The sequence below is a fragment of the Bombina bombina genome, chromosome 5, assembly GCF_027579735.1.
Source record: "Bombina bombina isolate aBomBom1 chromosome 5, aBomBom1.pri, whole genome shotgun sequence".
Lineage (NCBI taxonomy): Eukaryota > Metazoa > Chordata > Amphibia > Anura > Bombinatoridae > Bombina > Bombina bombina.
In genome coordinates this window covers 609,987,933-610,005,208 of record NC_069503.1, presented here as the reverse complement: position 1 = coordinate 610,005,208, position 17,276 = coordinate 609,987,933, and positions in this window count along the sequence as shown.

Genomic DNA, 17,276 nt, shown 5'->3' with positions numbered 1-17,276 from the left:
CATTTTTAACACATTCTTTCTTTTAATGGGGGAGGTAATACCCCCCACATTCCAAGATACAAACTTCAACATTTACTTTTAATATTTGTATTAAAAACCATAATAAAATAAATGTATATAAACTATTAACCAAAAAAAAACTTTTCCTACCTCTCTGTCAGGGAATAGATTAAACCTTTCCATTTGCACAGTCATGACTACCGCTCTTGGTGTTCCCCGGCGGTTACCCATCCCGGTACTGACCAAAACTCGGCCCTGTTCCACTTCCAAGATCATACGGGATCGGGTGTTCAAGGCCTCTATCGGTGTCCTGTAGTGTATAAATAAAATCATGATTAAATCAACATAAATGGCGAGTCTAAGAGAGAAAGAAGAAAGAGAAAAAAAAAAAAAAAAGAGAAAAAAAAAGGAGGGGCATTTCGCACCATATAACCACAACATTATTTATCTAAAATGCTATGTAAAAGAAGATCCAGAGATATTCATTTTGTCATATTTCTAGACCCTTTTCAATACAATATTTCTTTGCTTCCATAACTGTGTTTAGTACAACCGTGTTACCTTCTGACGAAATAACAATTTTTGCTGGATACCGCATATTGGCCTGAATCCCATTCTTGATTAGCCCTGAGCAGAATGGCGCCATTGCCTTTCTCCTCGAGGACGTCTCGATTGAGAAGTCCTGGAACAGAAAGACCTGCTTTGCACCTATCTTAAACCCCGGGATTTTTCTATACTGTCTCATAATCTGCATTTTGTGTTGAAAATTTAAGTACTTGACTATTACCATCCTTGGGCGTGTGTTGCTATCTTGGGTCTCTCTTACCGAGCCTGTTCTATGTGCTCTCTCAACTTGAATTCCCTCTGTTAGCTGCATGCCTAGCAATTGTGGCAAGGTTACTGAGGCAAAAGACACTAGATCTCTATATTCACTTGTCTCTGGTAGTCCGACAATACGGATATTATTCCTGTCTTCCAGGTCTTCTATCTTGGATTGCATTATTCTTATCTTGATCTCATAATTGGTCCAATTTGTATCATGTATGTTTTGCCTATCCTCTACCCCTGAAATCCTTTCTTCTACTTCTAGAATTCTGTTTGAAAAAGATCTAATCTCTGAGGATAAAGAGGCGATCTCTCTTTTGACAGACTCAAATTGGGGCAGCATCATTTCTGCAAGTTGATTTAGTGTCAGCTGTTTCTCTACACCTGATATTTGGGGCTCTGTACCCTCTTCTGAACCTGGCTCATTTGTTGGTTTAGATTTTTTATCTTTCTTGGGGGGCATCGCGGGGGACCTAACTTTAAGGTTTGGAATATACCTTTCCATGAAATATAAAAAGTGTATTATTTGTGTATGAAAAAAAAAAAAAAAAATTGTGTGGGGGTGAGGATTGAGAAGAAAAAAAAAATAGAATTCCAATAATTTATCAGAAAGTGATAATAATGCTATCTATATACTGCAGTAGTGATTGCAGTAAGTGATCGCTTACGGTGGTATCTCTCCCGTAGGGGAGTCCTAGTGAGGTGTCAAGTGTGTAATATTATATTCACAGATTTAACTGGGTACTATGTCCTGGGTACAGCGATTGCTGTAAAAAAAAAGTGCAAACGTGAAAAAAAGAAAAAAATTATTTTCTCTCTTTTCTCTTCTTCTTCTTTATAATGTGTAGGTTCCCGCTGGGGAGCCTAATCAACTTACTAGTGTTTTGTGTTTCAAAACTTTATGACATGGAAATCTGACTGCTGTTTGACAATATCAACTACTTTTCCCCCCTGCTATTTTCGTTACCACATATTTTTTAGGTTATAAACACCTTATATAATTCTGTGGCACTTTCCCTTAGTATCCGATAACCGGACTGAGTGTACAGACAAAGTAATGCAATTCTGTCTGCAAGGAGTATCTGTTTAAAACAGCGAATTTTAACCCTCTTCAGTATTTCTGCCTCAACAACATACCTCAGCTCAAATTATGAGATTACGTTTTCTGCTGCCTAACAAATTTGAATTACAAACAGTTATATTCTTAAATGACCAGTACAAACTATTTACAAGCCCTAACGGCTTGTACAGATCAAAATTATACAGAAACAATAAACAGGATTTGCTTGATATAGTCTTCTACGTGGTAAACTTTATCAGTGGGGGGGACCCAGATACTATGTTATGCGCAGTTCTATCCCCTCACAGCCTTCTCCTCTTAACAGTTTTACCCGTAGGGATGAAAAAACTTCTTATTCACAGATCCTGATTTAATTAAGCAAATGTTGAAAAAGAAAGACCCAGAGCTAATGACCTCCAATTGAAGGCTGCAGTTCTCACTATATCAGTCTCCAACACCTGCGTTGGAATTCCCTCAAAGAAAAAAGTTTATCCAAAGAGGGAGAGAGGAAAAAACAACTGGGGGGAGAAAGAAACAGAATGTGGCTCTGCCAACTGCAGTATTTCGGTCTATGACCCAGCTCTGTAATGTTTATGATTCCTGTTGTAATCCCAAATGCATATTGTACCATTCAATGTCTCATATCTGAGCTCAGTGCCCACTTTTATCTCTGTAGACTGTAATTATGTGTATCATATCCAACAGGGTAACAATATATAACTTGGAGCTGTTAGTCTTTGAGCTATAATTCTCAATTTGCTCCCTTGCTGCCCCGCCACTGAAACAGATCCGCCTTACCAAACCTCTCGGGTACAGCTGTCTTCGCACCCCTTCCCAAGCGTTATGCTTTTCAACTCAAGTTCACCTTTCATGCAGGCACACAGACAGATACATTCTAAAGCAAGTGTATGTAACCGTTATACTTGCGCATCCAGCTCTTTGTCTGCCGTCCTGCTCTTTGTTTTATGCGCTGGCGTTTCCCACTATCCCACCGCTTACAGGCTCCAGCAGGGACACCTCCCGTCTGTTCCCCGGACCGGCCGGATAGTTGTTTCTACTTGCCACTCACAATCCACGCTGCAATGTCCCCAAAGGAATCTCACAGTAATTGTTGGGGGTGTCGGGCTGATCCGCTGCTGCTTTACTCGATGCTCGTTCTTTGCGGAAATATTATACTGATGGCCGATACCAGGCGGCCCAATTTTGGTCAGGTGTACTTCCAGCTCTCAGTTGTTTATTCTCCCCAGGCCGGTCTCTCACTCCGGCAATAGGAGATTTGTGGCGGGGCCAGTTTGAATTTCGCTCTCTCTCACTGAGCGATGGCGTGCACGTCTGCTACACGCTCCTCCCACAGGAAGCCACCAAGATGAAAGTTTAATTGTCCCCCTAATGATAGAACCTTAATGTGTGTATTATTCAAAGGTACTGAGGATAAATTGATTACATTTTTATATTCTAGATATATTTTCGACCCTGATTCTTTCTCTGTCTCCTAGGGTAACGATGTTGTCTCCCCTGTTGGTCTGTACTGTCTATTCTGTTTGTGCTTATGCTTGCCACCCCTGTATACCTTCTTTCTTTTTCTTTCACCTTTGATTGTATTATGCCCCTCTGGTTTTTTGGAACCCTGGAAGTTGTTGCAACTGCATCCTCACTAAATTCTGGGGCTTGTAACACAAAGGTGGCATTGCTACCCACATTACCAGACTCCTCAGTTACATTCTTAAAATCTGATGACTCATAGTCATACTCTGTATCTGTCTCACTGAACCTTACTTTCTTATAGGCCTGCCTACTAGAGGTACCCCTGAATCTCTTTCTACCTCCTGCGTGTGTCCATTTATACACATTACCTCTATCGTAATCTTCCTTGTCCCTAGATATTTTGATTTTCTTAAAGTACCACAAATTCTTTTTAAATTCTTCCATCACTTTTCTAATTTTATCGTCATACCCCTTAAATTCTGATTTTTCAGACAAAGGACGTATATAGTCCTGTACTTTTTTTATTTCTATGACCAATTCTGCCCTCTGTTTTTTGTATTCTATCAAAAGATCCATTAATGCTATGGAACATTAACGCCTAGATTTAGAGTTCTGCGGCCAAAGGGGTGCGTTAGCTATGCGTGCTTTTTTTCCCACGCACCTTTTAAATACCGCTGGTATTTAGAGTTAACAGAATGGCTGGGTTTTCAGTGCGTTAGGCTTCAAAAAAGGGAGCGTAGAGCATAATTTAACGCCACTGCAACTCTAGATACCAGCGGTGCTTACGGAAGCGGCCAGCTTAAAAAACGTGCTCGTGCACGATATCCCCATAGAAAACAATGGGGCTGTTTGAGCTGAAAAAAAACCTAACACCTGCAAAAAAGCCGCGTTCAGCTCCTAACGCAGCCCTATTGTTTTCTATGGGGAAACACTTCCTACGTCTGCACCTAACACTCTAACATGTACCCAGAGTCTAAACACCCCTAACCTTACACTTATTAACCCCTATTCTGCCGCCCCCGCTATCGCTGACACCTGCATATTTTTTTAACCCCTAATCTGCCGCTCCGTAAACCGCCGCTACTTACATTATCCCTATGTACCCCTAATCTGCTGCCCCTAACACCGACGACCCCTATATTATATTTATTAACCCCTAATCTGCCCCCCACAACGCCGCCTCCACCTGCCTACACTTATTAACCCCTAATCTGCCGAGCGGACCTCACAGCTATTATAATAAAGTTATTAACCCCTAATCCGCCTCACTCCCTCCTCAATAACCCTATAATAAATAGTATTAACCCCTAATCTGCCCTCCCTAACATCACCGACACCTAACGTCAAACATTAACCCCTAATCTGCCGACTGGAGCTCACCGCTATTCTAATAAATGTATTAACCCCTAAAGCTAAGTCTAACCCTAACACTAACACCCCCCTAAGTTAAATATAATTTAAATCTAACGAAATAAATTAACTCTTATTAAATAAATTATTCCTATTTAAAGCTAAATACTTACCTGTAAAATAAACCCTAATATAGCTACAATATAAATTATAATTATATTATAGCTATTTTAGGATTAATATTTATTTTACAGGTAACTTTGTATTTATTTTAACCAGGTACAATAGCTATTAAATAGTTAAGAACTATTTAATAGCTAAAATAGTTAAAATAATTACAAAATTACCTGTAAAATAAATCCTAACCTAAGTTACAATTAAACCTAACACTACACTATCAATAAATTAATTAAATAAAATACCTACAATTACCTACAATTAAACCTAACACTACACTATCAATAAATTAATTAAATACAATATCTACAAATAAATACAATGAAATAAACTAACTAAGTTACAAAAAATAAAAAAGAACTAAGTTACAAAAAATAAAAAAATATTTACAAATATCAGAAAAATATTACAACAATTTTAAACTAATTACACCTACTCTAAGCCCCCTAATAAAATAACAAAGCCCCCCAAAATAAAAAAATGCCCTACCCTATTCTAAATTAAAAAAGTTCAAAGCTCTTTTACCTTACCAGCCCTTAAAAGGACCTTTTGTGGGGCATACCCCAAGAAATTCAGCTCTTTTGCCTGTAAAAAAAAACATACAATACCCCCCCCCAACATTACAACCCACCACCCACATACCCCTAATCTAACCCAAACCCCCCTTAAATAAACCTAACACTAAGCCCCTGAAGATCTTCCTACCTTATCTTCACCTCACCGGGTATCACCGATCGGTCCTGGCTCCAAAATCTTCATCCAACCCAAGCGGGGGCTGGCGATCCATAATCCTGCAGCTGAAGAGGTCTAGAAGAGGCTCCAAAGTCTTCATCCTATCCGGGAAGAAGAGGCGATCCAGACCGGCAACCATCTTGATCCAAGCGGCATCTTCTATCTTCATCCGATGAGGAACGGCTCCATCGTGAAGACCTCCAGCGCGGATCAATCTTCTTCCGACGACATCCAACTGAAGAATGACGGTTCCTTTAAGGGACGTCATCCAAGATGGCGTCCCTTGAATTCCGATTGGCTGATAGGATTCTATCAGCCAATCGGAATTAAGGTAGGAAAATTCTGATTGGCTGATGGAATCAGCCAATCAGAATCAAGTTCAATCCGATTGGCTGATCCGATCAGCCAATCAGATTGAGATCGCATTCTATTGGCTGATCGGAACAGCAAATAGAATGCGAGCTCAATCTGATGTTGGGGGGGGGTATTGTATGTGTTTTTTTACAGGCAAAAGAGCTGAATTTCTTGGGGCATGCCCAGCAAAGGGCCCTGTTCAGGGCTGGTAAGGTAAAAGAGCTTTGAACTTTTTTAATTTAGAATATGGTAGGGCATTTTTTATTTTGGGGGGCTTTGTAATTTCATTAGGGGGCTTAGAGTAGGTGTAATTAGTTTAAAATTTTTGTAATATTTTTCTAATGTTTGTAAATATTTTTTTATTTTTTGTAACTTAGTTCTTTTTTATTTTTGTACTTTAGTTAGTTTATTTAATTGTAGTTATTTGTAGGTATTGTATTTAATTAATGTATTGATAGTGTAGTGTTAGGTTTAATTGTAGGTAATTGTAGGTATTTTATTTAATTTATTTATTGATAGTGTAGTGTTAGGTTTAATTGTAACTTAGGTTAGGATTTATTTTACAGGTAATTTTGTAATTATTTTAACTATTTTAGCTATTAAATAGTTCTTAACTATTTAATAGCTATTGTACCTGGTTAAAATAAATACAAAGTTACCTGTAAAATAAATATAAATCCTAAAATAGCTATAATATAATTATAATTTATATAGTAGCTATATTAGGGTTTATTTTACAGGTAAGTATTTAGCTTTAAATAGGAATAATTTATTTAATAAGAGTTAATTTATTTAGTTAGATTTAAATTATATTTAATTTAGGGGGGTGTTAGGGTTAGCTTTAGGGGTTAATCCATTTATTACAGTAGTGGCGAGATTCGGTCGGCAGATTAGGGGTTAATAATTGAAGTTAGGTGTCGGCGATGTTAGGGAGGGCAGATTAGGGGTTAATACTATTTATTATAGGGTTATTGAGGCGGGAGTGAGGCAGATTAGGGGTTAATAACTTTATTATAGTAGCGGTGCGGTCCGCTCGGCAGATTAGGGGTTAATAAGTGTAGGCAGGTGGAGGCGACGTTGAGGGGGGCAGATTAGGGGTTAATAAATATAATATAGGGGTCGGCGGTGTTAGGGGCAACAGATTAGGGGTACATAAGGATAACGTAGGTAGCGGCGCTTTGCGGTCGGCAGATTAGGAGTTAATTATTGTAGGTAGCTGGCGGCGACGTTGTGGGGGGCAGGTTAGGGGTTAATAAATATAATATAGGGGTCGGCGGTGTTAGGGGCAGCAGATTAGGGGTACATAAGTATAACGTAAATTTAATAGAGTGGCGGCGATGTGGGGGGACCTCGGTTTAGGGGTACATAGGTAGTTTATGGGTGTTAGTGTACTTTAGAGCACAGTAGTCAAGAGCTTTATGAACCGGCGTTAGCCCATAAAGCTCTTAACTACTGACTTTTTTCTGCGGCTGGAGTTTTATCATTAGATTTCTAACGCTCACTTCAGCCACGACTCTAAATACCGGCGTTAGAAAGATCCCATTGAAAAGATAGGATACGCAATTGACGTAAGGGGATCTGCGGTATGGAAAAGTCGCGGCTGAAAAGTGAGCGTTAGACCCTTTAATGACTTACTCCAAATACCGGCGGTAGCCCAAAACCAGCGTTAGGAGCCTCTAACGCTGGTTTTGACGGCTACCGCCTAACTCTAAATCTAGGCCTAAGTTAGTAACTCGTTCCACTTATTTATTTATGAAATTAGTATCGGTAACCTCTAATGAGAGAAATTTCTTGATTCGTAAGCCCCTTGGAATACGTAGAAACTTTTTGTAGATATTAAATGTTTTTACATCAATCTCCAATCTACTGTCCTGTTTGAGCAGTTTATCCATTTTGAAAAAACAGAGTTCAAATTCTCATGTTCTTCCTGTTCCAATTTTCATCATCAAAATCCTCACAATCGTCATACATGTCTTAAAAGGATTGAAACACAAAACTTTCAGATGCCATGGTTCTATGTTTTGAATTGTATCTTGTGTGGGCAAACCTTTTTCTTTATCCAATATACATGCACCAAGCCAATATACGTTACTGAAATCCGGCTTATATGAACATTTTATTACCCATCTTCCAACCACAAAATTGCAGTACTAGTGTGACCAAATTGTATATAAATATCCTTAATGGGTTTATAATCACACCAATGTATAACACTGTCCATGTTCCAGGATTGTCTTGACTATCTTCTTATTCAATGAGACTCATAAGCGTATATATATACAGCGAACCTAATCTAACCCAGACCTCTCCAATAGATAAGTGCAGTGTCCATATCGTATATACAGTATCTCACAAAAGTGAGCACACCCCTCACATTTTTGTAAATATTTTATTATATCTTTTCATGTGACAACACTGAAGAAATTATACTTTGCTACAATGTAAAGTAGTGAGTGTACAGCCTGTATAACAGTGTAAATTTGCTGTCCCCTCAAAATAACTTTACACACAGCCATTAATGTCTAAACCATTGGCAACAAAAGTGAGTACACCCCTAAGTGGAAATGTCCAAATTGGGCCCAATTAGATATTTTCCCTCCCCGGTGTCATGTGACTTGTTAGTGTTACAAGGTCTCAGGTGTGAATGGGGAGCAGGTGTGTTAAATTTGGTGTTATCGCTCTCATACTGGTCACTGAAAGTTCAACATGGCACCTCATGGCAAAGAACTCTCTGAGGATCTGAAAATAAGAATGGTTGCTCTATATAAAGATGGCCTAGGCTATAAGAAGATTGCCCAAGACCCTGAAACTGAGCTGCAGCATGGTGGGCAAGACCATACAGTGGTTTCACAGCACAGGTTCCACTTAGAACAGGCCTTGCCATGGTCGACCAAAGAAGTTGAGTGCAAGTGCTCAGTGTCATATCCAGAGGTTGTCATTGGGAAATAGACATATGAGTGTTGCCAGCATTGCTGCAGAGGTTGAACGGGTGGGGGTCAGCCTGTCAGTGCTCAGACCATACATCGCACACTGCATCAAATTGGTCTGCATGGCTGTCGTCCCAGAAGGAAGCTTCTTCTAAAGATAAAGCACAAGAAAGCCAGCAAACAGTTTGCTGAAGACAAGCATACTAAGGACATGGATTACTGGGACCATGTCCTGTGGTCAGATGAGACCAAGATAAACTTATCTGGTTCAGATGGTGTCAAGCGTGTGTGGTGGCAACCAGGTGAGGAGTGTGTCTTGCCTACAGTCAAGCATAGTGGTGGGAGTGTCATGGTCTGGGCCTGCATGAGTGCTGCCGGCACTGGGGAGCTACAGTTCATTGAGGGAACCATGAATGCCAACATGTACTGTGTTATACTGAAGAAGAGCATGATCCCCTTCCTTCAGAGACTGGGCCGTAGGGCAGAATTCCAACATGATAACGACCCCAAACACACCTCCAAGACGACCACTGCCTTGCTAAAGAAGCTGAGGTTAAAGGTAATGGACTAGCCAAGCAGGTCTCTAGACCTAAACCCTATTGAGCATCTCTGGGGCATCTTTAAATGGAAGGTGGGGGAGCTCAAGGTCTCTAACATCCACCAGCTCCGTGATGTTGTTATGGAGGAGTGGAAGAGGACTCCAGTGGCAACCTGTGAAGCTCTAGTGAACTCGATGCCCAAGAACTAGTGCTGGAAAATAATGGTGGCCATACAAAATATTGACACTTTTGGCCCATTTTGGACATTTCCACTTTTGTGGCCAACGGTTTAGACATTAATGGCTGTGAGTTGAGTTATTTTGAGGGGACAACAAATGTACACTGTTATACAGGCTGTACACTCACTACTTTACATTGTAGCAAAGTGTAATTTCTTCAGTGTTGTCACATTAAAAGATATAATAAAATATTTACAAAAATGTGAGGGGTGTACTCACTTTTGTCAAATACTATATATAATCTGACGTATAAAACGTGATTAACCATTACAGGGTTTGTCCGTGTCAGACAGTATCTCATGCAGTGTCAATTGAATTAATAGGGCATTGATTTTGCTGTAGCTTTACAAAGTGGGCATTAAAAAAAAACATTTGGTTGCCATTGGTGAGAAGTAGAGAAAAAAACAACAGCAAAAATCAAAACCCAGATTAAAGGGATATGAAAGTGTCATGGCATAACCCCAAATGCTTGCAAAAAGAGAATCATTGTACCTGTTGCCACTTGTGCTGAACAGAGAGTGGTTAAGTCTGTCATGCCCTGTGTGAGATCTGTATCTTTTCCATCTTTGTGCAGTCTTTCTACTGTGCCAGTACCTCACTCTGATGGTCCTCTTCCCCAACCTCTCTGTCATCTGCTGTATCTCTGTCTGTGTTTCCACTAACCCAGTCATCAGGCTTGAGGCCTAAAACAAAACAACATGCTAAAGGAAAAGGGAACATCAACTCCACTAACCTATGTGGCAAAAGTCAGATACTGCAAGCTAATAAATATATAGGTGCAGTTATTACCAAAGGATCTTACTTTGTATTGAATCTCAAACTGCTGAACCACTCCTGAAGGAGAAATCATTCCCTATACAACTCTGAAACTCACATTAATCAGTACTTGGATATTGCTGCACTTTGTGCCTGAGTTTCCTGGCATTCTGTGTGTTCTGTTTTCCCGTGTACCCTATTTGTCTTTCTATCCTTGACCCCTGGCTTGGCTATCTGTGTTGCTTTATTGCCTTGCCCTTACTTGCTGTGCTTGCTGATTTGACTGATTACTGGCATTGACCACTATTTGTCTATCTGGGTTGCTTTATTGCCCTGCCCTTACTTGCTGTGCTTTGCTGATTTGACTGATTACTGGCATTGACACCTGACTTTGCTATCTGGATTGCTTTATTGCCTTGTTCTTACTTGCTATGCTTGCTGATTTGACTGGTTACTGGCATTGAACCCTGACTTGGCTATCTGGGTTGCTTTATTGCCTTGTTCTTACTTGCTGTGCTTGCTGATTTGACTGGTTACTGGCATTGAACCCTGACTTGGCTATCTGGATTGCTTTATTGCCTTGTTCTTACTTGCTGTGCTTGCTGATTTGACTGGTTACTGGCATTGAACCCTGACTTGGCTATCTGGGTTGCTTTATTGCCTTGCCCAAACTTGGTGTTCTTGCTAATTTGACTGATTACTGGCATTGACCCCTGACTTGACTATTTGAACTTCTCTATTGCCTTGCCCTTACCTGTTCTGTTGCTAATTTGACAAGCTTCTGGTTTGATCCCAACCTGCTTTGTCTTGCTTCCTACAAAAAAAACCACAACTATCCCCTACCTCTGCAAATTGGGTCCCAGCATAACCAGAACAAGAGGAATATTTACCCCTGAAAGAAAGTCAAAATAAAACTTTTATGGTTCAGAGAGAGAATGTAATTTTAAGAGACCTTTCAATTTTTATTTAATTACCTAATGTACTTGTTCCTTTGGTATCCTTTATTGAAAAAGCTTATATAGGTAGTCTCAAAAGCAACAATGCACCGCTGGGAGCTAGCTGTTAATTGGTGCTAGACACAAACTCCTCTTGTCATATGGTTTAACATATGTGTTCAGTTAGGGTCATATATTATTTGTTAGGGTTAGAGTAATCGTTTAGGTTTAGGAGTTAGATGTTAAGTGTGACTGCCAGTGTCTGAAATATACTGTATATCTAAATGGAACATTGGTTAATTTCAATATGTATTTTTTTTTACTTTAAATTTCATTCTTTATGATGGTCAAATAGAATTGAAGCTACAAAAAGTTGTATGAAACTGATAGTACTTATATAAACAAACCTTTCCCTGCAAGTATACAAGACTGAGAGGCTAGGGGTGGAGTCTTAATTACCTAATGGTCTTAATGGTCTAAAAGTGAGACCAAGTGCTCTAGGGGCAAAAACTAAGTGGACCAAAGGAGGAGTCATGGCATTTTGTGGGTGGTTGGATAATTTATGGGGTTGGGCATTTATGAGCAAGTTTTAGATAGTCCCCCAGAGCAGTAAGAGGAACAGCGTGACATAGACTCCAAACTGGGAGAGTAATTTAAAATGTGAGTTGTTTAAGAGCTCTGTCAGAATATCCTGCCATTAAGAATAATTATTCGTACTAAAAAATGATGCATCATTAAATGTATTGTAGTTTTAGTTTGTTATATCATAAATGAGAAAAATACACTTAACATACCCTTTGTATTTCATAGTAACCAGTCAGCAATGCTTTTATTTGTTATGTGCTTTGTATTTTTGAATGAACATTCTTTACTTAATAGAAAAATTGACGTCATCCAACACACAATATGACAATAGTGTCGCATAAAGATCTCTTGTCTACCACAAGGCTCATTACAATCAAAAACGCTTTTATCTTGCATTTCAGAAATATATTTTAAATGTTGATGTCATTGAATGTTGGATTAATAGGCTGCATTTTTTATATAATTACTTTGATCCTCACTGCCAAACTCCAATTAGTTTAATATTGACAATATTCGGAACTTTTAATATTCTGGTGACACACCCAATAATTCTTATTACATTTCTTATTACTTCATTTTAATTCCACATTTCTGTTTATGCACTCAAGTGAATTGTTTTCTTTAAATAAGTGATTGAACTGCCTGCAATAACCCCCAACCTCCTGGCCTGTTTCCTCCTTAACAGATGAACGCCAACCATACAATGTCTCCCAGAATCCCATTCTGTACATCACATGTGGCTCAAAGTTACACACATCTATTGAACTTAACCTTGTTTGCAAACCTCTCATACCTCAACTCTGTGCTTCCATGAGATCATATAGTGCATGAAGTCTGTTTATTTAATACAGCACACTAATTGCCTGAATTAGCCAAAATGTTGCTTAAATGATAGAAAAGGTCATAGTTGTAGAAATAAGATAACTTTTGGGCACAATTTCAAATTATTTTATTTGTGAAATTTGTGTCTAACTTGAGGGGAAAACAACAACTCGGCTTTGCACATAATACTTTAAAATGAATAACTTATTATGGTAACATTTAATGAAAATTAATTGAACTGCAAATGTTTTTGAAATTAGAAAACACAAATACACTGTTAATGCTGCTGATTTTACTGTGTTATAGAGGTTTCTCACCTAATTATGATACTGACACACGAGACTGTGGTGGCATAGCCTCCTATTATACTATAATGCCGAAGGTGACTCACTGGGTACCAAAGGTGATCATTATTTGGCCCCTGCCTCTCCTGCTATGCCAGTTGTTGGCTTCCGCGCTGTTGGGATGTCCACATACACTCACACTGCTAGCTTATAATTCATCATATGTATGGAATGCTGTGTTGTCTTTATCCTGGCGGATGCACTTGTTGGTAGCGGGTGCTGGAGGTGGTACAGGCCCTATGAGCCCCACATGTATCTGTGTCGGTTCACTGCTGCTGCTTAGAATGTTGGTAATATTATTGATGTTAGTGTTTTCTAAATATTCTATGACCGGCTGTACCACTGGCCTACCCGATGTGTGCAGAATTTTAGGTAACTGCAGGCTGGTGTCTGCGGGACCTTGTCTGATGATAACCACTACCTTTAGTTGCCCCCCTCCTCATCGAGCCTAGAACTACCAAACTCCCTTGTTGCCCTCTGTCATGTGGATAGTCCCCCTGTATACCTTCTGCAAATACTTGGCCTATGGTGGGCATGGCGAATAAATAAACTCTCCCTCCACTATGCCCTTACCCCCTATCCTAGTACACCATCCTAGCTCCTAGTGTGCCTGTATCCCTTTAGTGTAGAATAATGGCCCTTACACTGTTTACATGGAATGTGGGAGGAATTAACTCCCCTATTAAAAGGAAATCTATTCTAACACATCTCCATAGGCTAAACACGGACATCACTTTTTTACAAAAGACCCATCTTACAGATAGGGAACATGAGAAACTGCGTAGTGACTGGGTGGGCCATGTAGCTTATCTATCATACCAGAGTAGCAACAGGGGTATAACTATTTTATTTGGACGTAGACTTCAGGTAGAAATTCTGAATACAATCACAGACCCTGACGGTAGGTTCCTCATTCTACAAGCATCTGTGGACAATGTCAATTATATCTTCTGTAATATCTATGCCCCTAATTCACATTATCTGTCATTTTGGAAATCATTGGTTCAAGCACTGTCCCCCTTTATAGGTAACAAGTTTATCTTGGGAGGTGATCTTAATTTGACCCCACACCCTACTCTGGATAGAACTTGGCCAACAGAGGCCCTCACCAATACACGACTTTTCCGCTATAAGGGAAGGTTTGAACTTAGAGTCTTTGGTCTACTTGTGACACCCTGGCTGTGTGTGATGTCTGGCACAGAAGACACCCTGATGAAAGGAATTTTACTTGCCTCTCCAAATCTAACTTGTCTCTTTCTAGACTGGACCTTTTTCTTATTTCAGACTCATTAATCTCCCAGGTAGTGTCTGACAAAATCCATAACATTATAATTTCTGACCACGCACCTGTAGAACTCACAGTGGATGTTACTCCTACTAAACCCAACAGGAATGTGCTCCGCTTCCCTTCCTATCTCCTTACCTCTGAACCTTTCCAAAAACATCTTATCCACGCTTGGAGTGATTTTTGTACTGACAATTTCTTACATTCTTCTAACCCACAACTACTCTGGGAGACTGCTAAACCTGTCTTAACGGGGCACGTTATCTCATTCCTGGCCAATTTAAAGCATACATTTCAATATAGATATAATACCCTACAAGCTAATCTAGGGCAAGCTTACTTGACATATTGCACCCTAAAATCTCGCCAGCTTGCGACAAGTACATTGCTGCCCAAACAGAAATGGATGCCTTTGCCTGGCCTACTTAAATCAGCAGGCAGATTCTACTGCTTCGGCGGAAAATCTAGTAGACTCTTAGCCACTCTTGTGAATGCAAGATCAGCCATGAAAGATATCACCGCTTTGAAATATAAGGGGAAGATTTTGCGAACCCCCCTAGAGATAGCAGGCTGCCTGGCAGACTATTTCTCAAACCTATATAAACAGCAGCAGTTGCAAACTCCAGACTCCCTTCACACCTTCTGGCACTCACTCACACTCCCCCATCTTACTCAAGACCAGATAGACATACTAAATGCCCCAATTTCTGTAGGAGACATCCAACACACCATCAAATCTTTGTCCCTAGGAAAAGCTGTGAGCTCAGATGAACTCCCTACCGAGTTCTATCGCTTATTACTACCACAGGTCTCCTCAACCCTATCCAACCTATTTAACAACATGTTTATCCGAGAGGGACAGCCATTTGGATCTTTCACAATGGCCCATATTACCTTGATCCCAAAGCCAGGGTAGGATCACACACTCCCCGAAGTATATAGCCCCATATACTTGTTGAACACAGACTACAAAATATTGATGAAAATACTGGCTAATCGCTTAAAGGGGATCCTCCCTTCCTTGGTTCCTCTCGATCAATCGGGCTTTGTCCAAGGTAGATCATCTGTAGTCAACCTGAGGAGGGTACTCCATGCCCTCAATCATTTTTGGACCAAACCCCCTATTAAACACATAAATGGGGCTCATGAGGCCTTCCTGCTGTCCCTGGACACAGAGGAGGCCTTCGATAGAGTTGAGTGGTACCATCTTTTAAATACTCTTCAGCAATTCCACTTTGAGGGCCCTTTCCTTGAATTTATCCATAAGCTTTACTGCTCCCCAACTGCAAGCATCCAGGTTAATGGCCTCCACTCTCCAAATTTTACCCTCAAAAGGGGTACGTGCCAGGGCTGCCCACTCTCCCCCTTATTATTCGACTTAGCCTTAGAACCACTTGCCCTACAACTAAAGCAAATCTTCCTGGGGATTACTATTGCAAACACTACCTTGCATATGGCCATGTATGCAGATGACATGCTGCTCTTTGTAAACAACCCCTCTCTGTATGTCCCCAGAATTATTGATTACTTACAAACATTCAGAGAGTTCTCGAGGTACAAAATAAATATGCCAAGTCTGAGATTCTGTGGCTTAATGACCATGAGCTGAATAGCGGGAATTACTCATTTGTCACACAACCTAACACACTCGCCTACCTAGGCATCTCCATCCATAGAAACCCACACAAGCTGTATGACCTTAACATTACTAAACAATGTGCACATTTGCTTCTACAGTTGAAGGCCTGTGCCAAGCTCCCCTTGGGTCTAACAGGACGGATTAACCTAATTAAAATGACACTCTTGCCCAAGCTGCTCTATCCGCTTTTAATGTTGCCCTTTTTGCTTGCTAAAGCTGACATAGCCACTTTAAATAAAACAATTCAATCTTTCATTTGGGGTGACAGGAGAGCGCACATAGCAGCAGCAACCCTACAACAACCATACCTCAATGGGGGTCTAGCACTCCCTGATCTCAAATTTTATAATTGGGCAGCGCTGATCCGGTTAGTGATAGATTGGCTGCTGGGCACTACACATTTCTATGAACCGTCATTGGAGGCGACAGCTGTATACCCCCACTCCTTGGCATACCTACTATATATCTCTTTTTTTTATGAACCTACCCACTGACATTAAAAATAATCTGTTGTATAGAGATGCTCTGAAAGCATGGAGTCTAGCTTTCAAATACCTGGGAAACAGAACCCTCACTCCCAAATTCATACCTCTAATGGGGAACATAGCTTTCTCAACAGGAAATGAAACAGCCCCTTTCCAATTTTGGAAATCACAGGGGATCAGTTCTGTGGGTGATCTCCTGGACCCTTTGTCACACATGTTCAGGACGTACCAAGACCTTAAAAATCAATACCATTCACCAAACTCCCACTTTTATGCTTACCTGCAGGCCCAACACTATACCAACAAACTGATATCAGCACACAAAGATTTCTGGCAACCCTCCCGCTTAGCCCATATTCATGTTGCATGCAAATTGGGTCATTTTTCCATATTACCTATCTACCAACATCACACATACTTCCAAAGTTGTTATAGGCAATTTGTTGACTAAACCAGTGATTTTCAACCTTTTTTTTGCCGTGGCACATTTTTTTACATTAAAAAATCCTGTGGCACACCACCATCCCAAAATTTTAAAAAATCACACATTGTAGCGATTCAATTAAATTAAACTTTATTAGCATGCATGACACAATAATAACCATCAAAATCTCACTGAGAACAACAACATGCATCAACAACAAAACATTTATTTTCCAGATTAAGGCCTAAAGGTCATGCGCCCACTATGTTTTGGTGTTCATAAGCCAGTCTACATACAAGACAAGCCTTTTTTT